At 34.8% G+C, this 20331-nt stretch overlaps 1 long non-coding RNA gene across 2 annotated transcripts in view; it reads right to left on the reverse strand.

The window, feature by feature from the left end:
* Positions 1-1692: 1692 nt before the first annotated feature.
* LOC141370662 (uncharacterized) overlaps positions 1693-20331 on the reverse strand; it is a 45646-nt gene continuing 27007 nt past the window's right edge. For both annotated transcript variants that reach the window (XR_012374914.1, XR_012374913.1), the window contains exons 3-6: positions 5336-5455; positions 4149-4231; positions 3141-3225; positions 1693-1824 (exon numbers count right to left, since the gene is read on the reverse strand). This is a non-coding gene — a long non-coding RNA (uncharacterized lncRNA). The remainder of the gene's footprint in view (positions 1825-3140; positions 3226-4148; positions 4232-5335; positions 5456-20331) is intronic.

The raw sequence follows: 20331 nt of genomic DNA on the forward strand, positions 1-20331 counted from the left end.
GCTAGGCCTTTCCTTGTGTTAGCCCTTAGAGGTGGCTCTGAAGGTGTGGCTGTTAACCCTGGGGGGAGGAGGGGAGGTTCTGAGGGTGTGGCCATCATCTGCGTTATCTCTCCTCCTTCATGCCTAACTAACTGCCTAACAGTGTCATCATGTCTCCACTGTAGTTAGATCATTGTGGATGATATGATGGTGGTGGTAGTGGTGGTGGTGATGCTTGGAATGTTATATGTCAGGCCCTTAACAGACTTGTTAGATTTTGGATTTGATTCCAATTCATGCTGTTGAAAAGCTCCTGTGCTCTACCACCACAGCAGAAAGTCTTTTCAGCCATAAGAATCCTTTTTTAATTCCTTTATATAATAGCCAGATAGTTGTAGATTCTGTTTCTCTACCACTATTCCTAAGTACAAATATGAAACAGAAAAAATGAAAAAATAATGGCATGTGATTATAAAAGATAAGTTTCTCTACTTTTAAGCAAAATAAATAGAAGTTGACTTCTGAAACATCACATAGCAATTGGCTACCAAGTAGAGGAATCTACTAACTTATACAAGGTTCAGACAAGATTCAAAGCAATGAGACAGAATCTCTCCCTTGTCTCCCTAACATGCCCTACTCCCACCTCCCATGCAGAGGTGGGGAAACTTCTTGGGAAATCAACCTGGGTTTCTGGGTGCTACAGTGTCCTGACAGAAAATGTTTAGAAACAAGGTCCCCTACAACTTACAAAGTTTCCAAAGAAGCCTGATTCCTCCAACTTTTAAAAGCCCCTGTATGAATTTGAGTCCATATTGCCTTTGGCTTCTCAATGGCACTAACTAGTTCAGAGTGGTAGTGGGAATATATTTGTTATTACAACAATAAGAGATCTCAAAGAATAACAGACACCACGGTCCCCATGGTCTTCAGTAAGTCTATTTTCTGCCCCCAAAGGGCAGTCTTGTAGGTCTCAACTAAAAAAAGCACAAACAAGGTAATGAAACAGGACCCAGGCTCTTTAAGATCTTGCTCTGGAAGCTACTTCCTTATCAAATGATGAGGGATGAGACAAAGCAGCATTGCCTCTTCTTGTGATCCTCATTCCCCATCACATTACATTTGCAGACATTCTGAATACAAACAATACCAGGGGAACTTATTAGTAATATATATTTAGAGGGGAAAGAAGAAATCAGGCTTTCGACACTTGATAGAGACTGTGAAGAGTCAATGGTCATATAAAGCCACAAGTCAATTGGTGATAAACAAATGCACGGTAGGTGTTTACATTCTGATAACCTCCGTCCCAACTGTATCCCACTTTCTCCCTATCCAAGGGTAGAACTCTTCTTTAATTCAAATAAAGTTGTAAGTAAGAGGGAGACAAGAAACCATTTCATTGCTTCATCTTAGAACATTTGGCTGAATTTTTCTGAAAAACTATCACAGAAGGAAAACAAAAGAGAGACAGGGATCATAATAATGTGTTACAAAGTGTGGGTTTTGGTTTAGAGTACATTTCCCTCTGTCTCAGGCCTCTGAGTGCCTTTATAATTTCCCATTCTGTTTGAACTTTTTTTCTGTTTACAAGAAGGCAAACCTCAAATAGCTCCAGCCATGTTAAGGGTATTCCCTTATTGACCAGAATGTGGTTCTCTGGGCTGCTGATTGTGTAGTCAGTGCCTGGAGTGAGTCTGGGTCATACATAGACCTTCCAACTTTGTCTTTTTTGTTAAAGGGACAAGTTTTTTTTATGTTCTGTTTTGTTTTTGAGAGATGTGCAAAATGACATATTGAGTGGTCTCAGACTTCAGGAGTATGCAGTAGATCTTCTATTTAAAGCTGTTTAGAAAGACAGAATAAAATTTAAGGACATAGAAGTAATTAAAAATAAAAAGTCAAACTGTTAATACTTACAATTAAAAGTTGTGTTTTTTGAAAACTAACAGTAATAGAGTAAGAATTTTTAGGTAGCCATCTAGCTTTATAATTCATAAAAACTTAGAGAATATGAGGGCAAAAACCTCATTCAATACAACACAAAATTAAAACATGTTAAAAAATGTAAATTGTTCAAGACCTATGATGATTATAATAAAACTTTAATATAGGCTCAAAAGAGATCCCAAATAAATGGAAGTGTACTATGTTCTTATATGGGTAATTATTAAATGTAAATTCAATCCAAATGCATTTATAAAATTACAAAAATCCAAACATAATTCTAAAGTTTGTAAATGATTATAATCTTATCTGGAAAAATTTTAAAAAGTGAAAATAGCCAGAATCACTCCAAAAAAGAAGAGTAAAAGAAATTTTTCTCATCAAAGTGTCAAATATGTTATAATATTATTTTAACTTAATAAACATGGTTCTGGCTCAAGAATAGTTCAAGTAACCAGTCAATTACATATAAGAATTTTCTATCTGGTAAATGTTGTATTTGAAACCAAAGGAAAAATATTATATAAATATATACATAATTTGTAATGCATGATGTTAATGATAAAGTGAATTAAAAAAAGCCCTCTGTATGTGAGGTACCTAAATGTGCTTTATAACTGATTACATTATCCAGTGAGGAAAATAAAAATAAAAGCAAACCAAACAAAAATCCAAGTGGACATTTATATCACCTATCAAATACTTTCTATCTCTTAGTTTCTATTATGTACTTTAGGACTCTGTTAATAACTTAGATGTGATACTTTCTTCATGAAGCTTAGGATCTCTCTTGGGAGTCTGGCAAATATAACTAATTAAGCTTCATGAATAAATAAGCATGGGTGACAGAGTTACAACTGATGACTTGAAACACATTATGGATGTAATTTCTGTTCTCCATTTTATTCAACAAAGAATCTGGATGTATTATGTTAATAATTCTGTGTAATGAACTTATCATAGGTGAAGTGTGTTGTAAAACTTGTTTGTCCAGTAAGGATAATTATTGGTATCTTATAGTATATTCATTCTTATTAAATGACACAGGTATTAAAAAATGCCCATTAGAATACCTTGCAAGGTAGATGTAACAATTAGGCCATTATACCCCCATATTTAAGTTTGGCCAAACAGATAATATTATTACCATTTTTGTGTTCCTGATGTTATTCTTAATTTACAAAAGAGGAAAATGAGTCCTCAAGTTTACATACCTAGTGATGCACAATGCCAGAATCGTAGCTGGTTATTGTAAATGCCAGTCTAGTCTAGTAGTAGTACCCTTTTTACTTCAGTAACCTAAATAATTTAAAATGATAGAAGATTTCATCATTACTACAGATTTTAGCTTTACCTTGGTAATATGACATGCTTAAACATGCTTAACATACATCAGGCTCTTAAGTTAAAGGAAAACAGTTTCTTGTTTTTTTATTCTGTTTCTTAAAAAAAAAACAACTTAGGACTTTCATGGCTTTTGCTTCATTATTCTTTTGTTGGCATGTAGCCTTTGTTTAATTGTAATTCTCATCTATCTATTTCTTAGTGAAGTGATATAACTTCCATCATTGTTATGATTTTAGAGTGCTCCTCCCTCTCTGGATATTTGTACTTTCATGTAAATGGAAAACAGCTTTCAATAAAATAAATGTGAATAACACCACACACACAGAGGAATATTGATCTGTTAGTCATTCATCAAAAACCAACTTGTCTGGTCGATGACATTTTTGTTATAAGGTCCTTAATAATTTCTAACAAACACACAGAAATAATGTATAATAAAGAACCACGAAGATATATGATTTAATAGGTATTCATTCATTCATTAAACGCATGTACTGAACTCTTGTCGGACATTTTGCTTGAGGATGGGGAGACACAAAAAAACATATGAGAACCCTCTATTATGAAACTCACAAAGAACTGGAGCTCTAAATCTGCCAAGCTGTATTAAAATAACAAAATAGCCATATATCTTATACACATCATAAAAGAAAATTAGAAACAGCTAAATCTTAGTGGCTCTAGTTAAATAATGAAAAACTGTTAATTAGAAAATGATTAATCTCAGTTTGGTGTACATTGACATTAGTCTAGCTTGAATTACAAAATGTTAATCAGACTTTGAGGGATAAAGTCTTGCATTTGCCAAGAGAAAATTACATAGGTATTTTTAGGAGGTACCTAATTTATGCTTAGATACTGACAAACATTTATACCTTAAAGTCAGTTTATGCCATGATCTCCTTGCAGATTGGTGGGTAGGAACCAAGTACATACAGCACCTGATTCAGAGCTAAACCTAGAAGTAAATTGGTTTTCTAAATTACAATTTGATTGGGTTCAAAGTATAAGTTGGAAATATAATAAAACAAATCTAAAACATATTAATACAAGTTTTAAGTTAGGCTTTATGCAGTCAATAGTTGTTAAATTTATCATAGCATTAAACTACTTTTTCCCTTAATTAAACTGATTATTATATAGTCTTAGAACTTACTTTGTACTTTTAATTATTTATTTACAAGTTTACAAATGAAGCAGAATAAATATATTTGGATATAGCTTTCCTTTTCAGTGTTTATGATTTGGATTGCCAAAACACAAGATAATACTACTTTTACATGAATATAGTTATATCAATAAAAAAATGAATTGCCCCTGTTACTGGAACTTAAAATAATAATTATAAACTTTTATTTTTGATAGATACTAATGTAGACAAATGAAATATTTAGAATTTTTTTAAAGGGAAATTGTTGATCAAATAATTTTCTCTTAAATTACTGATATGTTCTGTTTTACTTTGTTTTAATTTTGTATGGTTGCTATGCAATGTAGATACCTTCCACTACACACCAACATTTGATTTCCTTGTGCATTATAATATTTTAAAATATTTATGACCAAGTAGATTGAGTTAATATTACTGTAATGGAGGAAAAGATACTAATATCATTTCATCAGTAATTATTTATTTCATTATTCATGATTCTTTGCTTCCCTTGTTGGAAAACCAAACTGACTTAAGCAATAATGGGATATTGCAGCCTTTGAAAACTTAAAATTTCATGTTCAGTTTGACATTTTCATTTGTGTTAAAGCAGAGGCTCAAATAACACCATCAATTGAATCTCTCTATCTCCTGCTTCATAATTCCTCAGAGTGGATTCATTGTCATGTGTGCCTCTCTATCCAATAGCCCTCAGCAACTCCAAATACATAATACTTTTACAGTTAGCTTTTGTGAAGGAAATAAAGATTTTCTGTCTCAGTGATTCCAACCAAATTCTTTTATTAAGTCTCTTATCTGACTTGGGTTAAGCAATTATACCTTAACCAATGAAAGTGGCAGAGGCTTATAAATCTCTGAATGTCTGTTATTGGCCAAGAAATGTCTACTTACTTTTGTTGCTGTGGGGTGGAGTCAATCTCATTCAAAACTCTTGAGTCACAAATGATATTAGGTTATAATTTCAGCTACATTTGATAAATAGATATTCAGCATTAATATATACTGCTCCACCTGTGTTAGGGAAAATATGAAATACTTCATAAATAAGAAAGAAATGAAGGTGTGATAGTGCCGTAAAAGAAAATTTAGACTACCAGGAGAAGAATGATGTCCATTTGACAGGCACAAAACGTCCATTAAACTAACCAATTTTCAATAGACCTAACCGTCTAAATGAATTTTATGGGTAGTAGGACTTTGCAGGAATAGGATAGTGGTGCCCCAGCTTCTCTAGCTTATTTGTGCCAACTCATTTTCTGGATTCAGAGTCCTTTTTCCACCTTTATAATTTTTAACTCAAATTTCTGTGATCATCATGTTTTGTGTCTTTCCCTCCAACTTCCTAATCCTAAATGTGAAAATTGCTGAAATTAGAAATGGAATCAATTATATATAAATGGATGTTAGAAGCACAGAAACAGGGGCAAAGACTGAGATTTTAATACTGTAGAGAGATAAAACAAGGAACTTGGGAGCAGGTCATTGCAAGAAGTACCAGCTGAGATATTGGGTGGTTGTGGGATAGAATAAAAAAACTGCTACCATTTCACAAATTTTCTCATAGTATTTTATGCTCTTTTCTTTATCACTTTTATAGTATTCATTATTAATCTGTCATATCAATATATAACCTTAAAGACATTTTGAAAAGCTCCTTCTTCCCCAACACCACCTTGAAGAAATAAGTTTTAGCATAGCAGAGAGACTAATTCTTTCCCTACTCTCAAGTGTTCTCCATAATAAACTGTCTGGAACTAAATTGTTCCTGTCCTTAAAGACCTAAAAAATGAAAAAAGAACACAATTTTTCTAGATCCCAGGTTATTTTTAGATTTGGTGCATATAAACTCTACCACAAAATAAAGTGAGTTAAATTCTCAAGCTAAACAAAACACCAGGATTATTTCCCATTGCTAGAATTAATAGCAAATGGTATGGACAGGTGATAATTATTCTGATAAATTTCTTGAGCGCTTGTATGCTTATATTTGTAAAGGGCTATAGATACTTTGCCTTATTGATAATTTTCATGTTTAGCTATATCACAGCAATAGTCTTCATTAGAAGTACACAGATACAACTTCTCTTCCCAGTGAAGAAAGTATGTGTATATATTGGGAAGGGATTAAATGGAATTTTTATTTTTGTCATTTGAATAATCCCTCTATTTTCTTTCTTTTTTTTCCCTGACAGCTAATGCACATACCAGGCAAAAGATCTGTGTCTCTTAATATATTTAATTAATTCCATAGGATTAAATTGTCCAAATTATTTTCTCCAGAAATCAAGCCCTTAAAAAATTAATCAAAAGTAAACGGGGCTTCTGTGTCAGTTAAACTTCAAGAGCTGATATTAAGTGTTTTCCATTTTTACTTGTTTCCATCACTCGCTCTGGACTGACCTACTAAATAAAGGGTAAAGGAAATTATCTAAGTAGCAGCTTAATTTAATGCCTCTTCTCCAAAGCCTCTTTACACTGATAATGGGGTTCTTCTGATCAAATAAAAGTCTCCGTTCAGTTCATGATGTCAACAAGACGAGGCAACATAGATGTTAACTACTCATACTTTAGACAAAATAAGTTAGGGAAATAAGAAGTACATATCCCTATGTGTTAGGCTGGGTTTGTCAGTTGCATATGTAATTCAGTTTTTGAGACAATGAAATAATTCAGACACTACCAAGTTGCTCCTGGAACATTTTCACAAAGAGTTTTTGAATTTGTGCAGTCAGTCCGTCTCTAAAGTCTCAGTTCACTTCACATCCATAACTCCAAGAATGAAAAATATTCCATAAGCCTATTGGGTTCTTTCTCTGTTCCCTTTCTTTCAAATTTATCTTTTAACAAATTTCTAAATTTTTGCTAGTTTTGTGCATTGTATAGTAATTGATTTCCCTTTCGAATCTCTGCCCACCTCTTTTGTACCACAGAAGTAGGGCATTATTTCTAACCTGTATTTTTAACTGCGATATTTTATGTAGATACAGATATAGACGGAGTTCAGATACAGACACATGCTGAACAACTTAACAGCTGTTTTAAATCAGCGGTGACAATACTAAATAAACTGAGGACTTCACATATTTTAAGCAATGCTATTAATACAATAGTATTTACATTAAATATGATTATATTATTTTTGGTAATTACCTTCATAATAAATTCTACTTGAATGTAGAATTTAAGCACCTTTCTCTTAAGATTCAGTCACTGAATTGATTAATTTACAAACCTCTTAGGATAATTTTCATATTTCACTTACATAGTTTTCACCACACAATGTATTTGATGGCAATAAAGATGTTTCCTGTCACTGCCACCTTAAAATAATACATATAATACAGATAATAAAAATAAAAAATAAAAATAAGAATAACTTAGATTCTGCTGTTTTTTATTGTGAACACCTTGTGGAGGAGTTACAATGGTATGACTGTTAAAATTCACTTGGAGATGGCTTTTGTCATAAAATTTCCTAAGTGTCTGCCTTGTTTATTGTGACCATATTTAATTTATCAAAAGTGATGCTGTCAGAATTCAAGGGAGAATGAATCTCCTCAGGCTTAAACATATATATATATATATATATATATATATGTATGACTACGATTGAGTGACCTGCAAATTTTATTACATTTGCCTCCCTTTAAAGATAATATGAAATGTCTTAACTCCTTCTGTTCATTATAACATTGATGAAAGTAAGAGTGAACCTATTCATCACCATGGATTACACAGAATTTATTCTTGGCAGCCTTTCTCCACTGTGAGTTTCAGCTTGGGGTCATCACTTCTCCTACTGTCTTTCAAATAAGTAGTATGGCTCCCAACACTGTGTCTCCTCCAAAAATTAAATAACAACTTATGTTCACTCTGAGTTATTTATTTCTCCCATATCAAGGCATAGCAGGAAAAGAAAAATGAACTGGTCTTTGCAAAGGGGTATCCATGGTCCAAATACTCTGCTGGTTCTTCCTAAACTTTTCATCATCTAATTGTTATCAGAAAATTTCCGTGTAATTTCACCCATTTTCCTTAAGAGAGAAGATCATGGAGAATATCTGACTTCTTTTTTTTTTTCTTTTCAGTTTAGTACTGTTTCCCTTTAACATTAAAAAGTAAGATTAATTTGGCAGCAAAAAAAATCCCCCCAAAAACAAAACCAAAACCACTAGAAAAATATATGCACTGTAAAGAAAGAAAAAAAAAAACTGCTCTAGAAAGGTGGTAACTCAGACACAGGGAGGAGCATACCCACACACACTGTGAGAGAAGTCTCCAAATGGCTGTGAATAGACAGCATGCTCCAGATGTTTTCTACATCTAAAACACCAGTAAATTAGTAATAATAATAATAGAATGATCTTTTGTAAAATGGTATATGGATCTATTGTACTAGTAGTAATAATTAAATTCTAGAACAAAGTCTAATAAGAGCTGAAGAGTATTAATTGCAGAACGTAAATCTGATTTCAAAGGCTCAAATACTTATCTTCAGTAACTCTAGAAAAGTATACCTTGTTCCTTCTTTTGTTAAACACTGTTTCAGGCATAGGGGAGAACATATTGATCCAGTTTCCAGAGTAACAGAGAAACTCAGCTGAGCTTGATAGACTTCTAAGATCATGTAGGGTGTTAAGTTAAGCTATGTAACTTATAGAACTTTTGTCTAAAATTTAGTCTATAAAATAATATTCTATTTCCACTTTAATCTTCTTTCAACTTTTAATAAAAAGGAACTTAACCAAGCTTAGATTCAAGATTATCTGAATTTCAATGTGTATTTTTACCACTTAATTTTAATTCTGTCCATATGAAAATGTGTTTTACCAAAAGCACAATCATTATCTTCAGAGTGAATATTAATTGTGAATATATTTAGAATTATATCCAATATTAATTTTTGTTCTAATTTAACAAAAATCATCAATAATATATAATAGTATTCATAAAAACAATCTTGACAGTTACCATTTCTCCCAATCAGATAACATTTCATTTTAAATTCCTTTGACTGTTAGAGGGAACATTATTCCTGTGTAGCAGTCAGCTACAGAATCTGCTCTTGCTCTCCATTTCCTGCTCCTGTCCTGACAAATTATTGATTTTCTCAGGGCTCAGTTTGGAAATCTGTTACTGATTGTTTCAGGAGCTCATTCCATAATCCTGTGTTGTTTGAGGATTTCTCATTCTTGCTTGTCTATAAATTCAAACTCATTAACTTTATGTCTTCCAAAATGTTTCAAAACTTTTAGACAGCTATTGACATCAGTATTAGGGCTCTCCAGAGAAAACAACAAATTGGTCCCTGATCATCATGGGAAGAAGGGCTTTTGCTACATAATGAGGACGGGAAAAAAAAATATGTTTAGCCCTCACTTAATCGAATGGGACATCTTATTGTTCTCCCATTTCCAGTTTTAACTGTAAATTGGCAAGTGGAGCAACTGTGACCTAATAAGGTCATAGTAATAATGGGCTTAGACCACTCAGCAATGATTTTTGCTTACCCCACTAAGAATAAAAACTAGGCAGTAGAAGTAATAGCTGAGTATGAGGGAAACCTAGACAAAGGAGAAAGATGCTATCAGGATCAACTGGAGCATCAGGGTATATAATTTATTACACTAACTCTTCTCATAATTTTCCCCACAATTATAACCAACCAGAACCTGTAGCTGCTGAGGCCAGATGGGTGAAATTAATATGGCAATAGGGAACTACATTCAAGTAATAATGTACAAATTTTACAACTAGTATAGATTTTGGTTTGGGGATTAGGGAGATTGAAACTGGAAAAACTACCTTATTTTATAAATATGGATGGCTTGAGGAGGGAGAATCTTGATCTTTCTTTCTAAGCTCTCAAATACGTTTAAAAATAAGTATAGATTTTAGGGGACCCTGGGTGGCTCAGTCAGTAAAGCCTTTGACCCTTGGTTTTGGCTCAGGTCATGATCTCAGGGTCTTGAGATCAAACCCCACGTTGGGCTCCATGCTCAGTTCACAGTCTACTTGAGATTCTTTCCCCCTCCTTTCCCCTCCCCCTCTGCTCCTCCCCCCACTTGCACACGCTCTCTCTCTTTAAAATAAATAAATTAATTAATAAAATCTTTTAAAAAATAAATACAGATTTCAGAAAACGTGGATTTATCAATGAAATAGTTCTACAAAAATCAGGAAAAAAGTGTTAATTTAATCTATTTAATAGCATTCAATCACATGTTTCAAAGGGCATTTATTTCCATATTATTGAATAGTCAAAAATAACTTTAATAAAGGAGATTAAGACAATATGGCATGAGAAATTATTTTTAGAATATGCCTGGTGAATTTCAAAGAAGAATACAACTGGTAAGATTAAACTTAAAAATTAATGCATTTAAGGACATGAATAAAATACATGGCTATTTCTTTAAGTGGAATAATCCAAATCTCTGGTTATCTAAATTATTAAGGTTATGTAGTACATGAGACAACTGAAGAGAAGTTAAAAGTATTCCTTTTAGCCCAGTTAGAAATATAGTGGGCTAAGAGGAATATTTTCCCTGTTATCATAAACCTATATTCTTTGCAAGTTTATAAGAGCTATAGTCAGGCAAAGAGAAACAGTCATTTAGAAGCAGTGGTAGTCATAAGTTACACATTTTTCTCACATTTTTTCAACAACATAATCTGATTTGAGGGCCTGTAAAGGGAAGGCTTGAGAGCATACTGACAGAAAGATTCTATCTTAATACTTTAAATTTAGCCTTTTCAAAGTCTCCCCAGATTTGGTCTTTTGACAATCCAGATTTCAGTGTTCAAGAAGGTTTTTCATTTGGTTCGTTAATTGGTTTTTGTTTTGTTTTGTTTATATCAGTGAGCAGGAGGAGGTATAGCTACAAACGTGTTTTAGAAAATCTCTGGGAGTCAAGATAAGTGATTTTGTACTTCTTGGCACAGGAATGGGACTCAAACTTAGGAAGATACAGGAGGCTGCTGTTGTTATATGATTGCTATTTTGTACAATGTCCATCTTTGTTGCTCAAATGGAATTCTTTATTGATGCTATGAATAATGATTTTATTGGGAAAGAATATATCTCCTAGTGGCTATATATAATGGAACAATGGATAAACCACAATTCTACATTTCATTATCTTTCCTATAAGAACTCCAGGATGAGTTATTGAAATGAGAAGATAGAAGGTACGGGAATGCTTTGTTCTAGAAGGATATGATAAATGATTGATTGAATTAAGTGATAAGTAAATGATGTACCAAAGTATCATTAAAATATTGAGGGGCACTTGATGTGATGAGCACTGCGTGTTATATATAAGTGATAAATCACTAAATTCTACTCCTGAAACTAATATTACACTATATGTTAACTAACCAGAATTTAAATAAAAACTTGAAATATAAATAAAAATGAAGTAAAAAAGATTAAGTTCTGGAATCTAATTTAATTTGGTCTGTCCCTCTGGAATAACCTAAGGCATTTTTTAAAAACTATCTGTGGGGTTGCACTAGTTTATTGAAACAGGTGTTTTAAGAGAAGCTTCTTCCCAAGTAGCAGAGAGTCACCATATCCCTCCTTACCCTGAAGAAGCTTTGAACAATTTGTTTCTAAAAATTTTCTTTATAAGAAAATGTCAGGAGCTCTTTCTGTTGAGGTGAAAAATAAATATATCCTGTGTAAGTAATTCAGTGATGGAAGCACCTGTAACAATGGAAACTTTTGAATTTTTCTCTTCAGTTATTAATAGCATATACAAACACTGAAATGCATCAACTATAAGAAAGATAATAATATCAGGTTTCTCTTCTTGTTAAGATTTGGAAATTCACCCTAGTCTTATATTTCCTACAGAAAGGCCCCACGCTTCCTCATGATGTACAACCTTCCTTGCTGCACTGAAGATTGACTAGAAGGATGTTCTTGGCGATATTAGACTCATGGTTAAAAGGAAGAAAAAGTAGAATTCTATGTCCAAATAGATGTCATTCAAATATAAAAACAAAGTAAAAGCATATGTACTCAAAAAGAAATAATTTTTTTTCTCCAAATTGCCTTCACTGTAAGAAGTGCAAAAATCATTTTATATGAAAATGTGAAGGATTGAACAGGATAAGTATTATTGAAGGAAAAAATAGAACAAAATCAGAGTATATGATTTTTTTAAGAGACTAAAAGTGTCTTTGTCCTAATCTCTAAATTCATTCACTGATTTATTCATTTAACTAATTTATGTATTTTTTAAGTTTTTATTTAAATTCCCATTAGTTAACATACAGTGTAATATTAGTTTCAGATGTATAATATAGTGATTCAGCACTTCCATATAGCACCCAGTGCTCTTCACATCAAGTTCACTCCTTAATCCCCATCACCTATTTCCCCCATCCTGCACCCACCTCCCCCTGGTAACCATCAGTTTGTTATCTATAGTTAAGAGTCTGTTCCTTGGTTTGCCATCCTCTCTTTTTTTACCCCTTTGTTCATTTTTTTTGGTTTTTGGTTTCTTAAATTCCACAGGTGAATGAAATCATACAGTATTTGTCTTTCTCTCACTGACTTATTTCACTTAGCATAATACTCCCTAGCTCTGTCCTCGTCATTGCAAATGGCAAGATTTCATTCTTTTTTATGGCTGAGTAATATTCCACTGTGGGGTGTGTGTGTGTGTGTGTGTGTGTGTGTGTGTACACACTTCTTCCATAATTTGGCTATTGGAGATAATTTGTTATAAACATCTGGTTACCTATAACCCTTTGAATTAGTATTTTTGTATTCTTTGAGTAAATAGCTAGTAGTATAAGTGCTGAATCATAGGGTAGTTCTATTTTTAACTTTTTGAGGAAACTCCATACTGTTTACCACAGTGACTCTACTAGTTGGCATTCCCACCAACAGTGCAAGAGGGTTCCCCTTTCTCCACATCCTCACCAGCACCTGTTGCTTTTCATATTGTTAATTTTTGCCATTCTGACAGGTGTGAGGTGATACCTCATTGTCGTATTGATTTGTATTTCCCTATTGATTGGTGTTGTTGAGCATTTTTTTATGTGTCTGTTGGCCATCTGTATGTCTTTTTTGAAAAATGTCTGTTCACATCTTCTGCCCATTTTTGATTGGATTATTCATTTTTGGATATTTAGTTGTCTATGTTATTTATAGATTTTGGATACTAACCCTTTATCAGATGTCATTTGCAAATATCTTCTCCCATTCCATAGGCTGCCTTTCAGTTTTGTTCATGGTTTCCTTCACTGTGCAGAAACTTTTTATCTTGATGAAGTCCTAATAATTTATTTTTGCTTTTGTTTCCTTGCCTCGGGAAACATATCTAGTAAGAAATTGTTATGGTTGGTGTCAGAGAGGTCACACTGCCTGTGGTTCTCCTCTAGGATTTTTATGTTTTCCTGTCTCTCACATTTGGGTCTTTAATTCATTTTGAATTTATTTTTGTGTATGGTGTAAGAAAGTGGTCCAGTTTCTTCTTTTGCATGTTGCCAACCAGTTTTCCTAATACCATTTGTTGAAGAGACTGTCTTTTTCCCACTGGATATTCTTCCTGTTTTGTTGAAGATTAATTGACCATATAGCTGTGGGTTCATTTCTGGGTTTTCTATGCGGTTCCATTGATCTATGAGTCTATTTTTGTGCCAGTACCATACTGTCTTGATTACTACAGCTTTGTAATATAACTTGAAGTCTGGAATTGTGATGCCTCCAGCTTTGCTTTGCTTTTCTTCTTCAAGGTTGCTATGGCTCTTTGGGGTATTTTGTGGCTCCATGCAAATTTTAGGATTGTTTGTTCTAGCTCTGTGAAAAATGTGGGTGGTATTTTCATAGGATTGCATTAAATGTGTAAATTACTTTAGATAGTGTGGACATTTTAACAATATTTGTTCTTCCAATCCATGAGCATGGAATATTTTTCCACTTCTATATGATTTAAAGGTTTATTAAAAGCTATAATCGTTAAGAGAGTATAATAAGGTTTAAGCATTAAAAACTAGGTCAGTGGACCAGAAACACATTGTTCACAGATGGACTGAAGTATGTAGCTATTTATTTGAACAAAGTACAAGTCAATTCAGTAAAGGAATAAAAGGGAAAATGACTAGAATGCAGGTTTAAAATGTGTGTATAGTCAATAAGTACATGAAAAAGTTGATAAAATGTATCATTAGGTAAATGCAATAAAAACAAAATAATAATTGGGGTGCCTTGGTGGCTCAGTGGGTTGCGTATGACTCTTGGTTTTGGCTCAGGTCATGATCTCAGAGTCTTGAGATCAGGCCTCAAGTTGGGCTCCCCACTCAGCATGGGGTCTGCTTGTCCCTCTCCCTCAGCTTCTTCCCCCACATTCACATCCCATCTCTCATAAATAAATAAAAAAATCTTTAAAACAAACAAACAACCAAAAAAAAAAAAACAACAAAATAACAATTGCTGGGTGGTAAGGTAGTTGTATTTTTAACTTTCTGAGGAACCTCTATCCTGTTTTCCAGAGTGGTGGGACCAGTTTGCATTCCCACCAGCAACTGCACTAATAGATATTTACCCAAAGGATACAAAAATACTGATTTGAAGAGGCACATTTACCCTGATGTTTATAGCAGCATTATCAATAATAGCCAAATTCTTAAAAGAGCCCAAAAGTCCATTGACTAATGAATGGATAAAGAAGATTAGTGTATATATATATATATATATATATATACACACACACACAATGATATATGCCATCAGAAAAGAATGAAATCTTGCCAATTGCAACGATGTGGATGGAGCTAGAGTGTATTATGCTAAATGAAATTTGTCAGAGAAAGACATATACCATATGATTTCATTTATATGTGGAATTTAAGAGACAAAACAGATGAATGTAAGGGAAAAGAAAGAAAAAAAAAAAGAGGGAGGCAAACCATAAGAGACTCTTAACAATAGAGAACAAACTGAGGGTTGATGGAGGGAGGTGGATGGGGGATGGGCTAAATGGGTGATCAGGAGGGCACTTGTGATGAGCACTGGGTGTTATATGTAAGTGATGAATCACTAAATTCTATTCCTGAAACCCATATAACATTATATGTTAACTAACTAGAATTTAAATAAAAACTTTAAAAAGTAATAAAAATACCAATCTTTTTTAAATAATTTTTTTATTGTTATGTTAATCACCATACATTACATCATTAGTTTTTGATGTAGTGTTCCATGATTATTATTTGTGCACAACACCCAGTGCTCCACGCAGAATGTGCCCTCTTTAATGCCCGTCACCAGGCAAACCCATCCCCCCACCCCCTCCCCTCTAGAAACCTCTGTTTGTTTTATTTTTTTATTTTTTTTAAAGATTTTATTTATTTATTCATGAGAGACAGGGAGAGAGAGAGAGAGAAGCAGAGGGAGAAGCAGGCTCCCAAGGAGCAGGGAGCCCGATGTGGGACTCGATCCCAGGACCCCGGGATCATGACCTGAGCCGAAGGCAGATGCTTAACCATCTGAGCCACCCAGGCGCCCGTAGAAACCTCTGTTTGTTTTAAAGAGTCCATCGTCTCTCATGGTTCGTCTCCCTCTCTGACTTACTCCCCTCATTCTTCCCCTCCTTCTATCTTCTTCTTTTTTTCTTAACATATATTGCATTATTTGTTTCAGAAGTACAGATCTGTGATTCATCAGTCTTGTACAATTCACAGCGCTCACCATAGCACATACCCTCCTCAACGCCTATCACCCAGCCACCCCATCCCTCCCACCCCCCACCACTCCAGCAATCCTCAGGTTGTTTCCTGAAATTAAGAATTCCTCATATCAGTGAGGTCATATGATACATGTCTTTCTCTGATTGCCTTATTTCACTCAGAATAACACCCTCCAGTTCCATCCACGTCGTTGCAAATGGCAAGATCTCAGTCCTTTTGATGGCTGCATAATATTCCATTGTGTATCTATACCACCTCTTCTTTATCCATTCATCTGTTGATGGACATCTTGGCTCTTTCCACAGTTTGGCTATTGTGGACATTGCTGCTATAAACATTGGGGTGCACGTACCCCTTCGGATCCCTGCATTTGTATCTTTGGGGTAAATACCCAGTAGTGCAATTGCTGGATGGTATGGTAGCTCTATTTTCAACTTTTTGAGGAACCTCCATACTGTTTTCCAGAGGGGTTGCACCAGCTTGCATTCCCACCAACAGTGTAGGAGGGTTCCCATTTCTCCTCATCCCTGCCAACATCTGTCAATTCCTGACTTGTTAATTTTAGCCATTCTGACTGGTGTGAGGTGGTATCTCATTGAGGTTTTGATTTGGATTTTCTTGATGCCAAGCGATGTTGAGCACTTTTTCATGTGTCTTTTGGCCATTTGGATGTCTTCTTCGGAAAAATGTCTGTTCATGTCTTATGCCCATTTCTTGATTGGATTATTTGTTCTTTGGGTGTTGAGTTTGATAAGTTCTTCATAGATTTTGGATGCTAGCATTTATCTGATATGTCATTTGCAAATATTTTCTCCCATTCTGTCGGTTGTCTTTTGGTTTTGTGGACTGTTTCTTTTGCTGTGCAAAAGCTTTTTATCTTGATGAGGTCTGAATAGTTCATTTTGGCCCTTGCTTCCCTTGCCTTTGGCGATGTTTCTAGGAAGAAGTTGCTGTGGCTGAGGTCGAAGAGGTTGCTGCCTGTGTTCTTTAGGATGTTGATGGACTCCTGTCTCATGTTTAGGTCTTTCAACCATTTGGAGTCTATTTTTGTGTGTGGTGTAAAGAAATGGTCCAGTTTCATTCTTCGGCATGTGGCTGTCCAATTTTCCCAACACCATTTATTGAAGAGACTGTCTTTTTTCCATTGGACATTCTTTCCTGCTTTGTCAAAGATGAGTTGACCATAGAGTTGAGGGTCCATTTCTGGGCTCTCTGTTCTGTTCCATTGATCTATGTGTCTGTTTTTGTGCCAGTACCATACTGTCTTGATGATGACAGCTTTGTAATAGAGCTGGAAGTCCGGAATTGTGATGCCGCCAGCTTTGCTTTTCTTTTTCAACATTCCTCTGGCTATTCGGGGTCTCTTCTGGTTCCATACAAATTTTAGGATTATTTGTTCCATTTCTTTGAAAAAAGTGGATGGTATTTTGATGGGGATTGCATTGAATGTGTAGATTGCTCTAGGTAGCATTGACATCTTCACAATGTTTGTTCTTCCAATCCATGAGCATGGAACATTTTTCCATTTCTTTGTGTCTTCTTCGATTTCTTTCCTGAGTATTTTATAGTTTTCTGAGTACAGACCCTTTGCCTCTTTGGTTAAATTTATTCCTAGGTATCTTATGGTTTTGGGTGCAATTGTGAATGGGATCGACTCCTTGATTTGTCTCTCTTCTGTCTTGTTGTTGGTATATAGGAATGCCACTGATTTCTGTGCATTGATTTTATATCCTGCTACTTTACTGAATTCCTGTATGAGTTCTAGCAGTTTTGGGGTGGAGTCTTTTGTGTTTTCCACATACAGTATCATGTCATCTGCGAAGAGTGAGCGTTTGACTTCCTCTTTGCCGATTTGGATGCCTTTGATTTCTTTTTGTTGTCTAATTGCCGTGGCTAGGACTTCTGATACTATGTTGAATAGCAGTGGTGAGAGTGGACATCCCTGTCGCGTTCCTGACCTTAGGGGAAAAGCTCTCAGCCTTTCCCCATTGAGAATGATATTCGCTGTAGGTTTCTCATAGATGGCTTTTATGATATTGAGGTAGGTACCCTCTATCCCTATACTCTGAAGAGTTTTGATCAAGAAAGGATGCTGTACTTTGTCAAATGCTTTTTCTGCATCTATTGAGAGGATCATAGGACTCTTGTTCTTTCTTTTGTTAATGTATTGTATCACGTTGATTGATATGTGGATGTTGTACCAGCCTTGCAGCCCAGGGATAAATCCCACTTGGTCATGGTGAATAATCCTTTTAATGTACTGTTGGATCCTATTGGCTAGTATTTTGGTGAGAATGTTTGCATCCATGTTAATCGAGGATATTGGTCTGTAATTCTCCTTTTTGATGGGCTCTTTGTCTGGTTTTGGGATCAAGGTAATGGTGGCCTCATAAAATGAGTTCGGAAGTTTTCCTTCCATTTCTATTTTTTGGAACAGTTTCAGGAGAATAGGTATTAATTCTTTTTTAAATGTCTGATAGAATTCCCCTGGGAAGCCATCTGGCCCTGGGCTTTTGTTTCTTGGGAGATTTTTGATGACTGCTTCAATTTCCTTAGTGCTTATAGGTCTGTTCAGGTTTTCTATTTCTTCCTGGTTCAATTTTGGTAGTTGATACATCTCTAGGAATGCACCCATTTCTTCCAGGTTATCTAATTTGCTGGCATAGAGTTGCTCATAATATGTTCTTATAACTGTTTGTATTTCTTTGGTGTTGGTTGTGATCTCTCCTCTTTCATTCATGATTTTGTTGATTTGGGTCCTTTCTCTTTTCTTTTTGATAAGTCTGGCCAGGGGTTTATCAATCTTGTTAATTCTTTCAAAGAACCAGTTCCTAATTTCGTTGATCTGTTCTACTGTTCTTTTGGTTTCTATTTCATTGATTTCTGCTCTGATCTTTATTATTTCTCTTCTCCTGCTGGGTTTAGGCTTTATTTGCTGTTTTTTCTCTAGCTCCTTTAGGTGTAGAGTTAGGTTGTGTATTTGAGACCTTTCTTGTTTCTTGAGAAAGGCTTGTATTGCTATATACTTTTCCTCTCAGGACTGCCTTTGCTGTATCCCAAAGATTTTGAACAGTTGTGTTTTCATTTTCATTGGTTCCCATGAATTTTTTTAAATTCTTCTTTAACTTCCTGGTTGACCCATTCATTCTTTAGTAGGAAGCTCTTTAGCCTCCATGCATTTGAGTAGTTTCCGACCTTCCTCTTGTGATTGAGTTCTAGTTTCAAAGCACTGTGGTCTGAAAATATGCAGGGAATGATCCCAGTCTTTTGGTAGCGGTTGAGACCAGATTTGTGACCTAGGATGTGATCAATTCTGGAGAATATTCCATGGGCACTAGAGAAGAATGTGTATTCTATTGCTTTGGGATGGAATGTCCTGACTATATCTGTGAAGTCCATTTGGTCCAGTGTTGCATTTAAAGTCTTTATTTCCTTGTCGATCTTTTGCTTAGATGATATGTCCATTTCAGTTAGGGGGGTGTTAAAGTCCCCCACTATTATTGTATTGTCGTCAATGTGTTTCTTTGCTTTTGTTATTAATTGCCTGCTATAATTGGCTGCTCCCATGTTAGGGGCATAGATATTTATAATTGTTAGATCTTCTTGTTGGATAGACCCTTTAAGTAGGATATAGTGTCCTTTTTCATCTCTTATGACGGTCTTTGGTTTAAAATCTAATTTGTCTCAATAAGGATTGCCACCCCAGCTTTCTTTTGGTGTCCATTAGCATGGTAAATGGTTTTCCACCCCTTCACTTTCCATCTGGGGGTGTCTTTGGGTCTAAAATGAGTCTCTTGCAGACAGCATATTGATGGGTCTTGTTTTTTAATCCAATCTGATAGCCTGTGTCTTTTGATTGGGGCATTTAGCCCATTTACATTCAGGGTAACTATTGAAAGATATGAATCCTGCACGGTGACTGTTACTGTATATTGTCTGTGTTCCTTTCTGATCTATGTTACTTTTAGGCTCTCTCCTTGCTTAGAGGACCCCTTTCAATATTTCTTGTAGGGCTGGTTTCATGTTTGCAAATTCCTTTAGTTTTTGTTTGTCCTGGAAGCTTTTTATCTCTCCTTCAATTTTCAATGACAGCCTAGCTGGATATAGTATCCTTGGCTGCATATTTTTCTCGTTTAGTGCTCTGAAGTTATCATGCCAGTCCTTCTGGTGTGCCAGGTCTCTGT

Source organism: Callorhinus ursinus, unplaced genomic scaffold, assembly GCF_003265705.2.
Source record: "Callorhinus ursinus isolate GAN/ISIS: 27379988/994484 unplaced genomic scaffold, GSC_fseal_2.0 scaffold42, whole genome shotgun sequence".
In the NCBI taxonomy this organism is placed as follows: Eukaryota; Metazoa; Chordata; class Mammalia; order Carnivora; family Otariidae; genus Callorhinus; species Callorhinus ursinus.